Raw genomic sequence first — 16160 nt, forward strand, 5'->3', positions numbered from 1 at the left:
TGATTTCAGGTTTAGAATTTATTATGTTTGTGATTTTCTGCTTTTTAATTCTTTGAACTATTTTTTGCAGAAGAACCAGTCAGCAACAACATAACGGATAATGATGAAGATAATAACTCGGATGAGCAGCATCATGATTGGTTGAATGATGAAAATTCTAATAATTGCGACAATGAATATGATTGTTTCAAATAAAAAATGTTTGTTTCAATTAATCCTAGTTGAACATTTTTTTACAAAAATTATTTTTTTTTAATTATCCTAACTGGTATCTTTTCTACAATAAAGTAAATATAATTTCTTATGAAACCAAATTGCTCCGAATTAATTAATTATCTCAAATATATTCAATACATTAATTTACTTTAATATTTATATTAATGCTAGAGTTCATTATATTAAAATGGAGATGCAAAAATATCTAATCGGATCGAAAACAGAAGTATCCTAAATGTGTTTGAATTTTTTACTCTGAGGCTTATGCGCACAGCACTCTCGCGCTCATACTTCGGGTTATATAATTTTTGTGTTTAAGGGATGTTTGGTCATTCTAATTTGTCTGACTGATTAAATATAAGTTTATTATAGTTCCATTATTAACATATTTAAAAATCAGACATGTAAAAGTAAGTAAAGTTAATTTAATTTTAGTGGAGCTTTAAAGCGTCTGACAAAAGTTCTGGTCCATGACAAGTGTCTGACAGTTATTGCAGTATTTTCAAAATAATATTCTACAAAATATGTATAAAAATCAGTTATGTAAATTTAAGTAAGATAGCTCTTATTTTTAGTTACCTTTCTCACCTGGTAACTGCCCAGGTGTCACTCAGCAAGTTTCATAAATACGCAGGTATTCAAATCACGCGAGACGCTACTGAGACTCTAAGGTTTCATCTGTGTGAAAATAAGTTATGTCTGATCGTTCTGGGATCTTGGACTATCAGTATTAGCTTCGAATGATACGGAATCTGACGAAGAGCTAAATGAAATCAATGAAGAAGAAATCACTGAACATTTTAATAGATTTGTCGAACTGTATAAAACTAAATCACTCATTGATTACTCTAAAATTGAAATATCTAACGATCAATTACTGGACAAATCGCATAAGAATATCATCACCTTTCTTAGACAAAATAAAATGGAAGAGATACATCATAAAGTATTAGATGACGTCTTCGACGAAAACGACATAGATTTTAACTTATCAAAGATTAACATATTGGGCAGTAAAACTGTCAAAAATCGGAAATATTTTATCATTTCCCTTCCTTTTGATCCCGAAACGGTAGTACAACACCTATTCTATATCGTTTATGTCGCACAAAATGAATTTAACCTATCGCAAATCTATTACGTCGAAAATCAACTAGAATTACCAATTCTAGAAATATTTTCATTTATCTTTGACGATAAAGAAATAAAATTAAGAATTTGTCAAGATGTCATTAAAACTCCGGAACAGGATGAAATACCCCAAATACTAGATCATTATCACCATGGTAAAAGTAATCTCCATCGGGGTATAAATGAGACTATACGAAGAATAAAAGATAATCTGGATAATCGAACAGGTCTTCATTCAATATTAATAACAACGCATAAATACATTGCGCGAAACGATGATTCATTATTATACCTTACAATAAATAGTCTTGAGTCATGCAAAACTTTGCAAGCTCGAACCAAGATCTGTTACAACACACTTCCATATCCGATCGACAGCGATGCCATATGCGAAGCCCAACTTCTCAAACGACAAGAACGTCTTCCCAGAACATGCCAGACTTCCGTAGTATTTGCCAAAGATTACAACGTCCAGAAGATCAACATGAACCTGTGGCTCATAACAGTTTCGGACCCACTGCCTATTGCCATCAAATGTGAATCCAGAGACGTGAAATCAGAAATCATCCACACCAATCATGTACTCAAACTACAACCCACGTGCGTTGCCTTTATTGGAAGTACAAGAGTACACTCTCAAAAATTAATCGACGTTCATGACAAAGTTATTTACAGAAGTCACCCAGTCCAAATACCATTCAACTGCTGCATTCACTTCCCAGATAAGATCCATCTTCCCGACTTAAAACCACTAAAGCTTAGCAAAATCAATACTGAAGACCTCGAGATAGCCCATCACAAACTCAATCAGTATTCTGAAGAACTCGACAAACTAATCAATGAACCATTCGTCAAAAAACACCTCAGCTGGTTCACGATCTTAACAATAGTCGTCATTGTGACTCTTGTTGTTCTTTATGTCATATGTAAATGCCGATCCAAGAGAAGATACAAGATAGGAATTGGCAATACCAACGACAATGACCATCCACCAAGACACCCAGTGACAGCCTTCGCCAGGAATTGGAGGAAGATCCTTCCAAGACGAAGACCCAGTATTCACCTAAGCGAATCCATAGACGAAGAAGAACAGATCCAACTGAATACCATTAAACAAACAGTCTAAAAGTTGCTGCCACGCATCAACTTTCATCTAAAAGAGGGAGCTGTTATATGCATTGTACCAACTAATGTTGCTGACCACGACGATTCCCAGGGTATCAGGTTTCTACTTCCAAGTACCAGAGCCGATAAGGATCCGTACACATGCAGAGTCAGCGGGACCCAAGGTTTTTGCATGTTCCCACTGAGTCAGCAGTTTCTAATGTTATAAAAGCACTTGTCGCTCTTTATATTCGTTCATTTTTCTTTAGTCTTAAGTATAGTATAATCAAATTTGTAACACGTAACTTTGTTTACTGTATTTTGAAATAAATTTAATTTTTAAAAAGTCAAAAAGGTGTTTCGTGATATAATATATATATACATATATATGTATATATATATATATATATATATATATATATATATATATATATATATACTGGATATTATCGACTGTCGATATAAACAAACAACACAGTTTATTAGGGCTGCAGTCAGTACAATACGTGTTTTCTTGGAAATGTGTTTCATAAAATCTAATACATCTTGTATAAATAAAAAGTCAGACATAGATAAATTGAGCAACATTTATTGTTACTTACTGACAAAACATCAAAAATAAAATAAAGATTTACTTTTACATATACACACCGTAATACACCTGCATACAAAACATGTTGCATACTATCAAGACAGGTTTAATATACTACTTCCATTAATATAATAGCAAGAGATCCTAATTACTTTTTAATCACACTATTTTTGTTTTTTTTTTCTGTTCTCTATGGATTAGTCAAACACACCATGAAAAGATGTTACTAACAAAATTTTAACTTTCCAACTAAATTTTAAAATGTATATTGTCCATTATTTTAAATGTTATATTTTATATGTGTGTTTTTAATGTTGAGTGTCGTAGCCTTGCAAAAATAATCTCAACGACTAGTAAGTTGTAATGACATTTTGAGATATGTTGTAAATATTTACACTTTCTTCTAATTACAGTGTCTTGAAGAAGGAATAAAAGAATTCCGAACTGACTGCAGCCCTAATAAACTGTGTTGTTTGTATATATATATATATATATATATATATATATATATATATATATATATATATGTATATATATATAATATATGTTAGATCACTAATCACGTATTTGACTTTTTAAAAAAGAACTTTATTTGTTACACATTAAAATTAAATAGTACAAAATAAATAAATAAATTTAAAATGACTACAATAACTGGACTGGTCGAAGTTGCAGCTAAGGGTGGTTCCGGCATCTGAAAATGGTAATTTACAGGTTTGGTATGAAGTGCTGAATCGCTGTTCCCATGAATATTGGCCAACGGTTCGTACAAAGTTCTTCTACTGCGTGCTCAGCGGTTTCTATGGGAATGGGATGATGAAATCTGAAGTCGGCGAACTTAAGCTAGTTCAAGGTTAATATTTTCTCATATAACAGCTCCCCTTATTAGTGAAAAGTCAATGCCATTGCTTTGACTTTTACAGAGAAATTGGTGTTTCTGCTTCTTCTTCGCTTTCTTGTTGGACATTGGGTCTTCTTTTGAAGGAGGTTAAGCTTTGAAGTTTCTGTCTAATGAAATTTCTGCGTGGTAGTGGACACGGAGATTGCAATTTTTGGGAATATTTTGGTTCGGTATTTGCAGAAAAGGTATAAGATAACTGGGATAATAATCAGGGATAAGGTTGATATAGTGAATAAGGGTAGATGTTCCTCAATGAATGATTGGCTCATAATATGGTCCGGTTCTTCTGAATATTGGTCCAATTTGAGTTGTGCAATATTTATAAGTCATCTACGTTGATCTTACTGAGTTTTAGTGGATTCAATTTTGATAGGTGACTCTTTGTCTCAAAATGGTCACAGCAACTGCAGGGTACGTTAACTGGGTGACTTCTATACGTGATATTTGTATATTTCTCAATTTGGTCTCTAGCATGAATTCTGGTACTGCCGATGAATGCAATACATTCGGGAATTAATCTTAAGATTGAATTTGTTTTGATTATTTGTGTAGTGACGTCTTTTCTTGCACATTTGATTGTTACTGGTAATTGATCGGAAATGGTTTGTAAACAAAAATTTCGGTCAATTTCTTGTAGAATACATTGTAGCCTTGTGCCAAGAGCATGGACATCTGGCAAGTTTTTGGTAAGTTGCTGAGAGGTTTCAAAAGCTGAGCTTCACATAATAGCATCGGTGTCTATGGGATACGGAAGAATGTACACATTCTTTGGTTTTGACTGATTTGTTTGCATTTTTCGGTGTCCATGGGTAAGACATATGAAATTGAATCATCATCTCGCGCTATGTATTTATGAACAGTTGAAAGTATATGATGAAAACCAGTTTGATTAACTAATATTGGTATTAAATATAATTGGTACAAGGTGAATATTTCGGTATCAACTAACGGAATTTCGAGAACGAAAACAATTTTTGAATCAAGCTGATAAGCTTGTAGTTTTATTATGTCAATATACTGAGCTATATTTGACATATAAGTGGGTAGAGGCAATACGTTATTTTGTAATGACTGTGAGATTTCTTTTAATGCATCTATTAATTCTATGGGCGAAATAATAGAACTATGTAGAATTTGCAGGTCAGAGAATGTGATAGAATTTAGTATATCATTTAAATAATTTTCTAAAAATACGTAGCTTTCCATTCACATAAATCTAGTATTTGTAATGGTGCTTGGTAAAAGGAGATGTCATTATTAATGACCAGAAGTGTAGTCTCGATAGTTTTCAAATCTTTGTTAAAAGTTTCTTCGTCTATTTGCAATTTTTGAATTGTAGTGTTGAAAGTTCTTACAACTGAAGTGATAACAGATATTTGGTTTTTTAAGAGATTTTCAATATGAGTTTCATTGGAATTTATTTCATTTATCCATTTATTAAAGTATTCGCCGTCAGAGGCGTCTAAATTTCCAGTAATAGATTTCCAGATTGTTCCAATACCATTTCTAAACCGCGTTTTAGGCGTTTATTATAAGGTACTGTGTCAGAGGTTATTTCTTTATATTTTGAGTTAACGGAGTTTGAGATTTGTTTTAGCAGACTAACATGTGTCTGTACTTCGGCTTGAAAGGCAAGTTTTCTCGGTGTATCCACGTTAATAAATTTTTATAATAGGTTTTCCAAAATTCTGTCATTGTTGGATATTGTAGTTTTGATAGGGAATAATTCTTTGTAAACAAGTAAAGTCCATTTGTCGTTAGATATTCGTATAGTTCATTTTTCATGAAAAAATACTCCAATTGTGTTATTAATGGGAGTGAGGAGAATTTGGGATTGAATGATAGAAAGGAGTCCATAGAATGTGTAAAGGAAAATTATTCAAAATAAGGTTTTAGTCTGTCAAAATCTACTTTAGAGGTTTGGATAGTTTTGGGGTTAAGGATAATTGCGGAATTTGTAAAAACTTCATGAATTTCGAAAGGTCCATTAAAAAGATTATTCGATTTTGATTTAATTTGGGATTCTTTTACGTAAACTTTGTCACCAATTTTAAAATCAGGTCTTTGTTCTGAAATATTCTCGTCAAATCTTACTTTCGCCTTTTCTTTCTGTCTTACTGTTTTTGCTCTGGCTACTTTGTAAAAATATTCCATGCGATTATTCAGGTCTCGAATATATTTACTCATTAGTGTTTTTTGATTTTATAGAGTTTCTGGTGGTTGGCCTGCAGTGTGCCCAAATATAAGTTCATATGGTGTAAAACCGTGGGTCTTATTTTTTGTGTTGTTATAGCATATTATTGCATAAGGAAGTATACTGAAGGGATGATCGTTTGGGTTCTCTGCTTGATTTGCTCTAATCATTTCTGAGAGTGTGGCATGAAATCTTTTTACAGATCCATTAGATTGTGGATAGTTAACACTAGAAAATATTAGTTTGATGTCGTATAATTCGCATAGATATTTGATTATAGCATTCTCGAATTCTCGACCGCAGTCACAATGAATTCTTAGTGGTGTTCCATAGTGTTGAAAGAAGAGTAGGAGTGTCTTGGCTACTGTTACTGCCTTTTTGTCTTCCAAAGGATAGCTTTGCTTGAATTTTGTCAATTCGTCATGAATAGTTAAAAAGCATAGTTCTTAGTATTGTATTCGAATATATCCATATTTATTCTTTCGAATGGGTTTTTTGGAGTTTCTGTTATAACTAGTGGTCCACTTAAATTTTTCCTGCAAATCTTAACTTTTTGGCAAATTTCACATGCTTTTACAAAATGTTCTACATCTTTTGTTAAATTCTTCCAATTGTATTTCTGCTTTATTCTTCTGACAGTTTCGTTTACTCCTCGATATAAATTGTTTTTACCACAATGGTAATGATCTGAGGGATTTCGTCTTCGCTGGCTGTTTTAATTATATTTTGACAGATTCTTAATTTTAATTCTTTGTCAGAAAAATATAAGAAAATATCTCTAGGATAGGTAGTTCGGGATTATTTTCGACACAATATATTTTTGATTCATCGAATTGATCTTTGTTTGCAAAAAGTACAAGAAACAAATGTGATATTACTCGTTCGGGTTCAAACGGTAATGGTATAATAAAATATTTTCGATGTTTTACAGTTTTGCTGTGTACAATATTAATTATTCGGTTACTATATTCCATGTTTTCCTCGAATATGTCATTCATTATTTTCTCGTGGAGTTCTTCAAGTTTATTTTGCCAAAAAAATGTAACAATGTTTTTGTTGGATTTGTCTAATAAGTCCGTATTCGATGTTTCAATTTAAGAATAATCGATTATTGACTTAGTTCTATATAGTTCGATAAACTTGTCAAGTTCTTCGGACATTTTTTCTATACTTTCTTCATCGTCGTCTTCGTTTTCTTGAGTTTCCGTGTCATCTTCATTCGATGCATGTAATGGGATTTCTGATTGAAAGTTTGCACAATCTTTGAAATGGTTAATCTTTATTCTTGAGAGGAAATCTGCATTTCTGTTTATTTTTCCTGCACGATATTCTATTTTATAATTGTACTCTTCGAGTTTTAGGCGCCAACGCGCTAATCGGCTTCCGGGATCTTTTATCGAGAAAAGCCATGTAAGGGGTCGATGATCGGTAATAAGGGTGAATTCTCTCTCTATAGTCCAATATTTTGTTTCGGCACCGCATAATGTTCTGGAGGCATAAGCTATGGGTAAATCTTTTCCAGTAGGGCCTTGCGATAGAACGGCTCCAATCGCGAATGCACAAGCGTCAGTTGTTAGTAAAAATGGTTCGTCAAAATTCGGTTATATAAGTATTGGATCTGATGTTAAAATATTTTTGAGTTCGTTAAAGGCTTCTTTGCATTCAGAATTAAAAATAAAAGGTACGTCTTTCTGAAGTAGTTTCGTAAGTGGTTTAGAAATTTTGGCAAAATTTGGAATAAATCTTCTGTAGTAACCGGCTAAGCCTAAGAATGATTTTATTTCTTTGGTGTTCTTTGGTTCCGGGAAGTTTTTGATGCAAGATATTTTAGCTGGATTTGTTTTTACACCATTTTCTTTTACAAGGTGGCCCAAATATGCCACTTCTTTTCTTAAAAATTCACACTTGTCTGGCTATATTTTTAAATTTGCTTTTCGTAACCTCTTAAAAACTTCTGTTAGTCGTGACATGTGATCATGAATAGTGGGTGAGTAGATAATTATGTCATTCATATATACTAAACATCTTTCGTTTTGTATTCCCAAGAGGATGTAGTCCATTACTCTTTGGAAAGTAGATAGAGCATTCATTAGTCCGAATGGCATGCGGACAAATTCGTAATGTCCATTTTCGACAGAAAAGGCCGTTTTCTGGACGTCGTGTGGCTCGATTTCCATCTGGTGAAATCCAGACGCTAAATCTAGTGTTGTAAAGTATTGGCATCTTCCTAGTTGGTCCAATTGTTCTGATACTTGTGGTAGAGGATAACGGTCTTGTACGGTGACTTTATTAAGTTTTCGATAATCAATAACAACTCGCCATTTTTGTTTTCCTGACGCATCTAATTTCTTCAGTACGACCCAGACTGGACTCGACCATAGCGAGACGGTTTTCTGGATTACTTCTTCTAACATTTTATTAATTTGCGTCTTTACCTCTTCCTTATGTATTTGAGGATATCTATAGGATTTAGTGAAGCTGGGTTTAGCGCTGTTTGTTTCAATTTTGTAATTGATTTCGTTTGTGAAGATCAGTTTGTCGCCTTCGACATAAAATATATCTGCATATTCAGTACATATATCTAGAATTAGTTCTTGTTCTTCGCAATTTAGATGATCAATTCTTAGTTGTTCTTTAATTATTCGTGTTCTATCTACTACAGGTTCTTCAAAATTATTTCCGTTGTAGGATAGTACTCCGAATTTTTGAAAGGTGCGATTGAAATGTCTGAAAATTCGATTGTCTTCGGCACATAATTTAGGACGGAAGTTAAGAATTCTCCATTTTCGTCTACATGGACTAATACATTTGGTAATCTAACTTTTTATATTTCTTGAGCTGATAATATGAACAAAGACAAAATTTATGACCAACCTTGTAGTCAGTGGTAAAATTCTGATTGAGAGCCATAGCATCGATCAAGTAATAGCTTACAAATATCTAGGGCATGAGATTCGTTTGAGCCGAGATAATCAGACAACTGAAATACAAAGAAGGATAGGTCTCACATGGGCTGCCTTTGGTAGATTGAATAACATTTTTCAAGTCTGTTATCCCAGTTTGTTAAAAAAAAAGGTTTTTAACCAGTGCGTTTTTAAATAAGAGTTACACAACGCGCTATGGAAAGATCAATATTAGGTATTACCATCAGAGATAAAGTACCAAACCTAGAAATAAGAAGAAGAACAGAAGTCAGAAAGATTCTGGAATGGCGACCAAGGCAAGAGGTATATCGAAGCAGAGGACGACCACCGCCTAGATGGGCGGATGATATCAAGCGCATCACCACAAACTGGATGCAAGAAACACAAGATAGAAATAGGTGGAAAATTTTACGGGAGGCCTACGTTCAGCAGTGGACAAATATAGGCTAATTGATGATGATGATTTGATAAGTTGCATTTTAGTCTGCATACTTGTTCGGTCCGGCTGTCAATGGTAATTCTGTTTTCTCCTTTTATTCGTTTTCTCTCCGGTCTTCCAAGATTTTTGTCTTGATCTCGGTTTTTTACGATAGTGTATTTTTCATTCATAGGGTTTTGGTATTTTAAATTTGATTCCTGTTTAGAATCTGATTTAATTTTTATTTTAGGTTCGTCTTGTCTTTTTTCTGTAGGATGTGTCGGTGATTTGTCTTTAGGAGGTGTGTTTAATAATACAAGGCAAGGTAGACGGAAGAAGTGGGCCAGGTCGAAGAAGAACGTCATGGCTTAGAAACCTGAGAGATTGGTTTAACAGATCCTCAGCATCTGTTTTCCGAGCTGCCGTCAACAAAATGACTATAGCCAATTTGATAGCCAACGCTCGATAATCGAGCTCGGCACATGAAGAAGAGGTGTATTTGTCTCGTGTCCTACTTTGTGAAGGTTGAGAGTTTTAAAATTTGTATGCAACTGTCTGGATTTGAGATCTATTATGCATTTATAATGATCGAAATCAATGTCTAAATTGAAAATAAAGACTTTGTGAGGATTATCGTTATTAAAGGGAATCAGGATAGATTCTGTTAGTAACAATTTTTGATTGGTTATACCTGGAATACGTCTTGAATAGTAACGTTTTTAGGAAATCTATTATGATAATTGCGTGCTGTGTTTTCTTTGAAATCAGTGACTCCAGCACCTGTGTCGACTAAAAGTTAAAAAGTGTTGGTAGCATCGTTAATGTATATAAATTTTTGGAACTCATTATATGAAATGGGGTTACGTGAATGTCTGTTCGGAAAAATTGAGATCCGGATGAAAGTTGTCTAAGTTGAGTGCTTGGATTTGTTCTTGGATATTCGTAATATCCGTTGATGTGGTTCGTATGATTGGGAGGATGATTTTGATTCTGAAGTGAAAGAAAATCCTGATAATTTTTTGTGTTATTGGTTTCGTAAAAGTTATCAGTTTGTGAATTATTTTCTGTATAATAATCTCCTTTATAGTTTTCATAGTTATCGGTATTATAATAATTATCTGTATAGTAATCATCTGTATAATAGTTCGTCGTCATTTCATCAGAGTATTCGTTTAAAACATGTGCCCGTTGGAAGTTTGGGTTTCTTTGAATAACAGATAGACGATTTTGATTTTGAGATCGAAAGGAAGGTCTCAGTTGGTTGAGATTTGGATTGTTGGAGGAATATTGATTCCTGCTAGAGTTGTGATTGTTTTGATAGTTGTTAGGTCCATTATTATATTGGTTTTGGTAACCGTGTGGCCTAGAAAAGTTTGGTTTGGCTGTACGAAACGTGAAGTGCGGCATTAAGTATTTAGATGACCAAAGCGGCCACAATTTGTACATTTTGTAAACTGAGATGAGGGTCTTCTCATTGGTTGAGTTGAGAGGGTTTCGAAATAGTTGATCTAGAATTAGATTTTTATTTTTCAAAATATGACAATTGAAGTTCGCGTCGAATACGATTGCTTGCTTCAATGAGATCTTTTGGATTACTAGATGGCGTCCGATAGCCAAGTCGCAGTTTTAACAGCGAAACTAAATAAGCTAAAAAAGCAGGAATTAATTGACATATTAGTGAATTTAAAGTTACCACTGTCCGGTTCTAATCCTCAGTTATCAGATTATTTTAATAAATTAACACAAACAGTGCAAAAAGAAAGCATTCAATGTCGAACATAACCTAGACGTTATTGTGTGTGAACAGTGTATAAAGACCAACAAGGAACTTACTAATATAAAAAGTGAACTTGCCGCAGGAAGTAAACCATCAATCCATCTAGAAAAACGTACGGAAGAGCAACAAGATTTAATTTCTTTATTAAAAGATAAATATAATAAAAATTCAGCCATGCCCGTTCCAACGTCATCTAGTGAAAAAACTGTAAATAAAGCAGGCCCGACCAACTCAGGTTCTATCAGTCAAGAACCCATTAAAATGTCATTAAACAAAAACACAAGTCTACCTCATTCATACATGTGTGATAAACAAAAAGAAAATAAAAACAATCTAAAAACAGGACACTCATCTTGGAATACCCAACCGAAAAAAGAAAACAAATACAAACCGATTATTGGAAGCAATGAATCGTCTACTTTAAACACCATTCCTAGCCAAGGTCATGTACATGTGTCCAGCATTGGTGTTGATATGAAAGCCGATGATCTTCTAAAATTTTTGGGTGAGACGGTACAGAATATTACTTTTAACTGCGTTGAATGGCATAGATGATAGAACTGACAAATACTCCACATATAAGGTATCTTTCCCTTTCGATAAAATTGACGAAGTCTACAGTCCGAATATTTGGCCCAAAGGAGCTGCCGTTAGGAGATTTAACTTCAACAGAAATTTTCAGCACAAAAAGAAGACGGAGGAAGAAACCTAGAAGCTTCTGCAAAATTTTATCAAAATAAACTAATTTCAAAAGGTACGGTCTTAAGCATGTTTCATGTTAATTTGCAGTGTATTTCAAATAAAGTCGATATGATAAATGCTTTTTTTGCGGATCAAAAATTATATGACGTCATATGTTTTTCGAAGCACTGACAAAGTGAAGAAAATTTAAAATTAATTAATATCTCCGGCTTTTCATTAGCTAATTTCTTTTGTAGGATAAAAAAGAAACAAGGCGGAATTGCAATTTATGTAAAAGAAAATCTTATGTATTCTTCTCTTAATCTAAATGAATATAATGTAGAGCAAAGTTCTGAGTTTTGTGCAATTTATGTCATCATCATCATCATATAACGGGGGTCCTACGGCGATTGCCGCTTCCCGCATTTCAGCCTCCATCTTTTCCTATCTCTCCAATCTCCCTCTTCTAAGCCTCTAGATTGCATTGTTTTTGTAATTTCTCTTCTCCAGGAATTTGGTGGTCTTCCCCTTTTCCTTCTTTCTGGCGGAACATACATTAAGGCTTTCTTTGGCCACCGCTCCTCCTCCATTCTCATTACGTGACCATACCCTTGTAATTGCCTTCCTTGTATTCTATCTGAAAGAGTATCTCTAATTCCTGTACGGTTTCGTATTACCTCATTCCTGATTCTTTCCATTCTCGATACTCGAAATGACCTTCTAAGGTAATCCATTTCCACAACGTCTACTTTATCTCGTTCATTCTTTGTCATCGTCCAACATTTGGCACCATATGTGGTAATTGGTTCTACAATTGCTCTGTATACGCGAAGTTTGGTATGCATCTTTATTTTATTAGACCACAGTAATGAATTCAGTATTCGTATGCATTTTTTCCCTTGGGTTATTCGGTTTTGTACATCTATCTTAACTCTGTCATCTGCTGATATGATGCTTCCTAGATATTTATACTGGTTGCAGCCTTTTATGACCAGCAGCAATTTATGTACCTTCAATAAAAACCAATATTTTAACTGTATACAGATCGGGTAAGGGTGACTTTGACTTATTTTTGGTGAATTTTGAAAATGTCATAACATCCTTGCTTAGTAAAGCAGACAAACTTATCATACTTGGTGATTTTAATATAAATTTTAAACTTGAATCTGAACCTTTTTTTGGTATTCAAAATCTATTAACATCTTTTGGTCTAAAAACAACTATCAACGATTATACTAGAATCACATCCCTGTCCAGTAGTTGCATCGACAACATTATGACAAATTTTTCTGAAACTATCTACAGAGTGGGCGTATTTAAACCTTGTTTTTCTGACCATCGAGCTCAGTTTTTATTTATTAACTCTGAGCATACAGTTGTTGACACTTATCAATCATTTCAACGGTTTATTACTTCTTCTGGTTTACAGAAGCTTAAACGTGCGCTAGCTAGTACAAATATGGACTTTTTCTTCGATATTAATAATGATCCTGATTTTTTAACAGTCTTTCTTACCGAAACTTATAACAATTTAATATTAAAGCATTTTCCACTAAAAAAAGTACAAAAAATTGCTGAAAAAACACCTGTGCAATGGTTTAATAATGAATTAAGGTCTTACAGATCCAATCTTTCTCTTGTTAAACACATTGCAGATGCCACTAAGGATCCCGATTTGTTCAAAGTATATAAACAACAAAAAGTTGAATATAATCGGCAATTAAAAATTGCTAAAAAGTCAGCTTACTGTAATTTTATTACTAATTCCAATAATAAACTTAAAGACTGCTGGAAAATAGTAAATTTCGAAAGAAACTATACAAGATCCAGTTCGGTACAACCTGATCTACCTCCAGACGAAATGAATCAATTTTTTACTACAGTTGCAGAGAATATAGTTACATCTCTTCCCAATATTAACGTCGATGTCCTCGTCAATTATAGAAATTATCCTTCTCCGAGCAAGTTCTTTTTTTTTTCGTCCCGTTCTGGAAGAAGAGGTCTCTCAAATAATAAAGTCTCTTAGTAATTCTAATTGTAGGGACGTTTACGAAATTAATAGCAAAATTTTAAAAGAAACTTACCAAATAGTTTTAACACCTCTCACTCATCTTATTAATTTAATTCTATCAACTGGACTAGTTCCAGAAGTACTAAAATACTCTAAAGTACTACCAATCTACAAAAAAGGTGATTCCTCAAAAACTAACAATTACAGACCCATAAGCATTGTTTCTACTTTTGGGAAAGTGATTGAAAAGGTTATCAAACAACAATTTTATTCCTATTTTGAGTCAAATAATTACTTTAGCAACTCACAATATGGCACTTGCCTATGCCATTAAAACAAAAAAAAAAACAAAAAAAAAAACTCACAATATGGATTCAGAAGTGCTCGTTCTACTACGAACGCGGTATTTAATGTTGTGAGCGAGGTGATTAAGGGGCTTGAACGCGGCAATCACATAGCAATTTCTCTTTGCGACTTGTCGAAGGCTTTTGATTACGTTTCACACATTTTGCTTCACAAATTAAATTACTATGGAATCAGAGGTATCCCTCTTAAGCTTATAACTTCTTATCTATGTGGCAGACACCAGGCGGTAGTGTCTAAAGGTCATCTGTCCGATTTTCTATCCGTAAAACATGGAGTCCCACAAGGTTCGGTCTTAGGACCTCTTTTGTTTATTATTTATGTCAACGATCTCCCTAAATTCATATCTCCGTACAAAACCATACAATTCGCAGATGATACGACATACGTTATTTCAGGAAAAAATAATGATGATTTAAAAATGCCTCAAGAAGTTTCTACTAAATCTAGCTCATGGTTTGCTGCAAACAAACTAAAACTTAACTCTGATAAAACGCAAAATTTGGTTATATCTGCAAGTAATTTACACAATGATCTAGTTAACAAAGAGACTGTTAAACTATTGGGAATAACCATAGATAATCGACTCAACTGGTCGGCTCATATCTTACAACTTAAGAAAAAGCTATCAAGTTGATTATTTGTTATTCGCCAACTAGCAAGGGTTGTCAACTTTGAAACATTAAAAATGACATATTTTTCCTTATTTCACTTTCATCTAAACTATGGTGTAATCATATGGGGCAATTCAACAAATGCACTTCAAATTTTTAGAATGCAAAAGAAAGCTGTCAGGATTTTAGCAGGGGTTAGTTATCTAGAACACTGCTGACCTTTCTTTATCAAATTTAATTATAATCTTAATCTTAATTATAACTATTACAATATTTTACCAAAAAGTGTAAAACAGCTAAGCTGTAACAGTTTCGTTAAAGTCATAAAAAAACATCTTCTAAAACATTGTTTTTACTGCTCAGAAGAATATATGACTCATTGCAGAACATCCACTGAACTGCTTACCGTAACTTTGACATAAATGTTTTTCTGTTTAATATGTGTTCTTGTTTATATATATATATATATATATATATATATATATATATATATATATATATATATATATATATTATTTAAGTTACGTTTTATATTTCTTTTTTAATACTATGTATATTCTTTTTGACTTGCTACAAACAATATTTGTATATATGTTATGTAGTTAAATAAATACTTTACTCTACTCTAGCCCTAATAATTTGTCCTAGGCGGGGTTCTAAACCAGTTAAAAGTGTGTGCGGTCATGGTATCGATTAAGTCACATTGGGCGGTTTTTGATCTAGGGATAAATGTGTTATTTGGATCAAAGCGTGCATTTTTGCATTCAGAACTTGTAAGCGGTTAAATAAAGTTAGAGGAGATTCGTTAGATAGTTGTCTTAGTCTTTGTAAGTGTTGTATTAAGGAGGTCAGGTCTCTTCTTCTTCTTCAAGTGCCATCTTCGTTCCGAAGGTTGGCGATCATCAGGGATATACGTATTTTCGAAACTGCTGACCGAAACAATTCGTTGCTGCTACAGCTATACCATTCCCGTAGATTCTTTAGCCAGGAGTTTCGTCTTCTTCCTATGGACCTTTTTCCTGCTATTTTCCCTTGCATAATTATTCGAAGCCGTTCATATTTTTCGCCTTTTGTAATGTGTCCCAAGTATTGCAGTTTTCGTTTTTTGATCGTAAATATGACTTCCTTTTCTTTATTCATTTTTCTCAAGACATTTGTGACTCTCTCGGTCCATGATATTCTCAGGATCCTGCGATACATCCACAGTTCAAATGCTTCTAATTTTTTGGTATCA

The sequence above is a fragment of the Diabrotica undecimpunctata genome, chromosome 1 (genome assembly GCF_040954645.1).
Source record: "Diabrotica undecimpunctata isolate CICGRU chromosome 1, icDiaUnde3, whole genome shotgun sequence".
NCBI classification, from domain to species: Eukaryota; Metazoa; Arthropoda; class Insecta; order Coleoptera; family Chrysomelidae; genus Diabrotica; species Diabrotica undecimpunctata.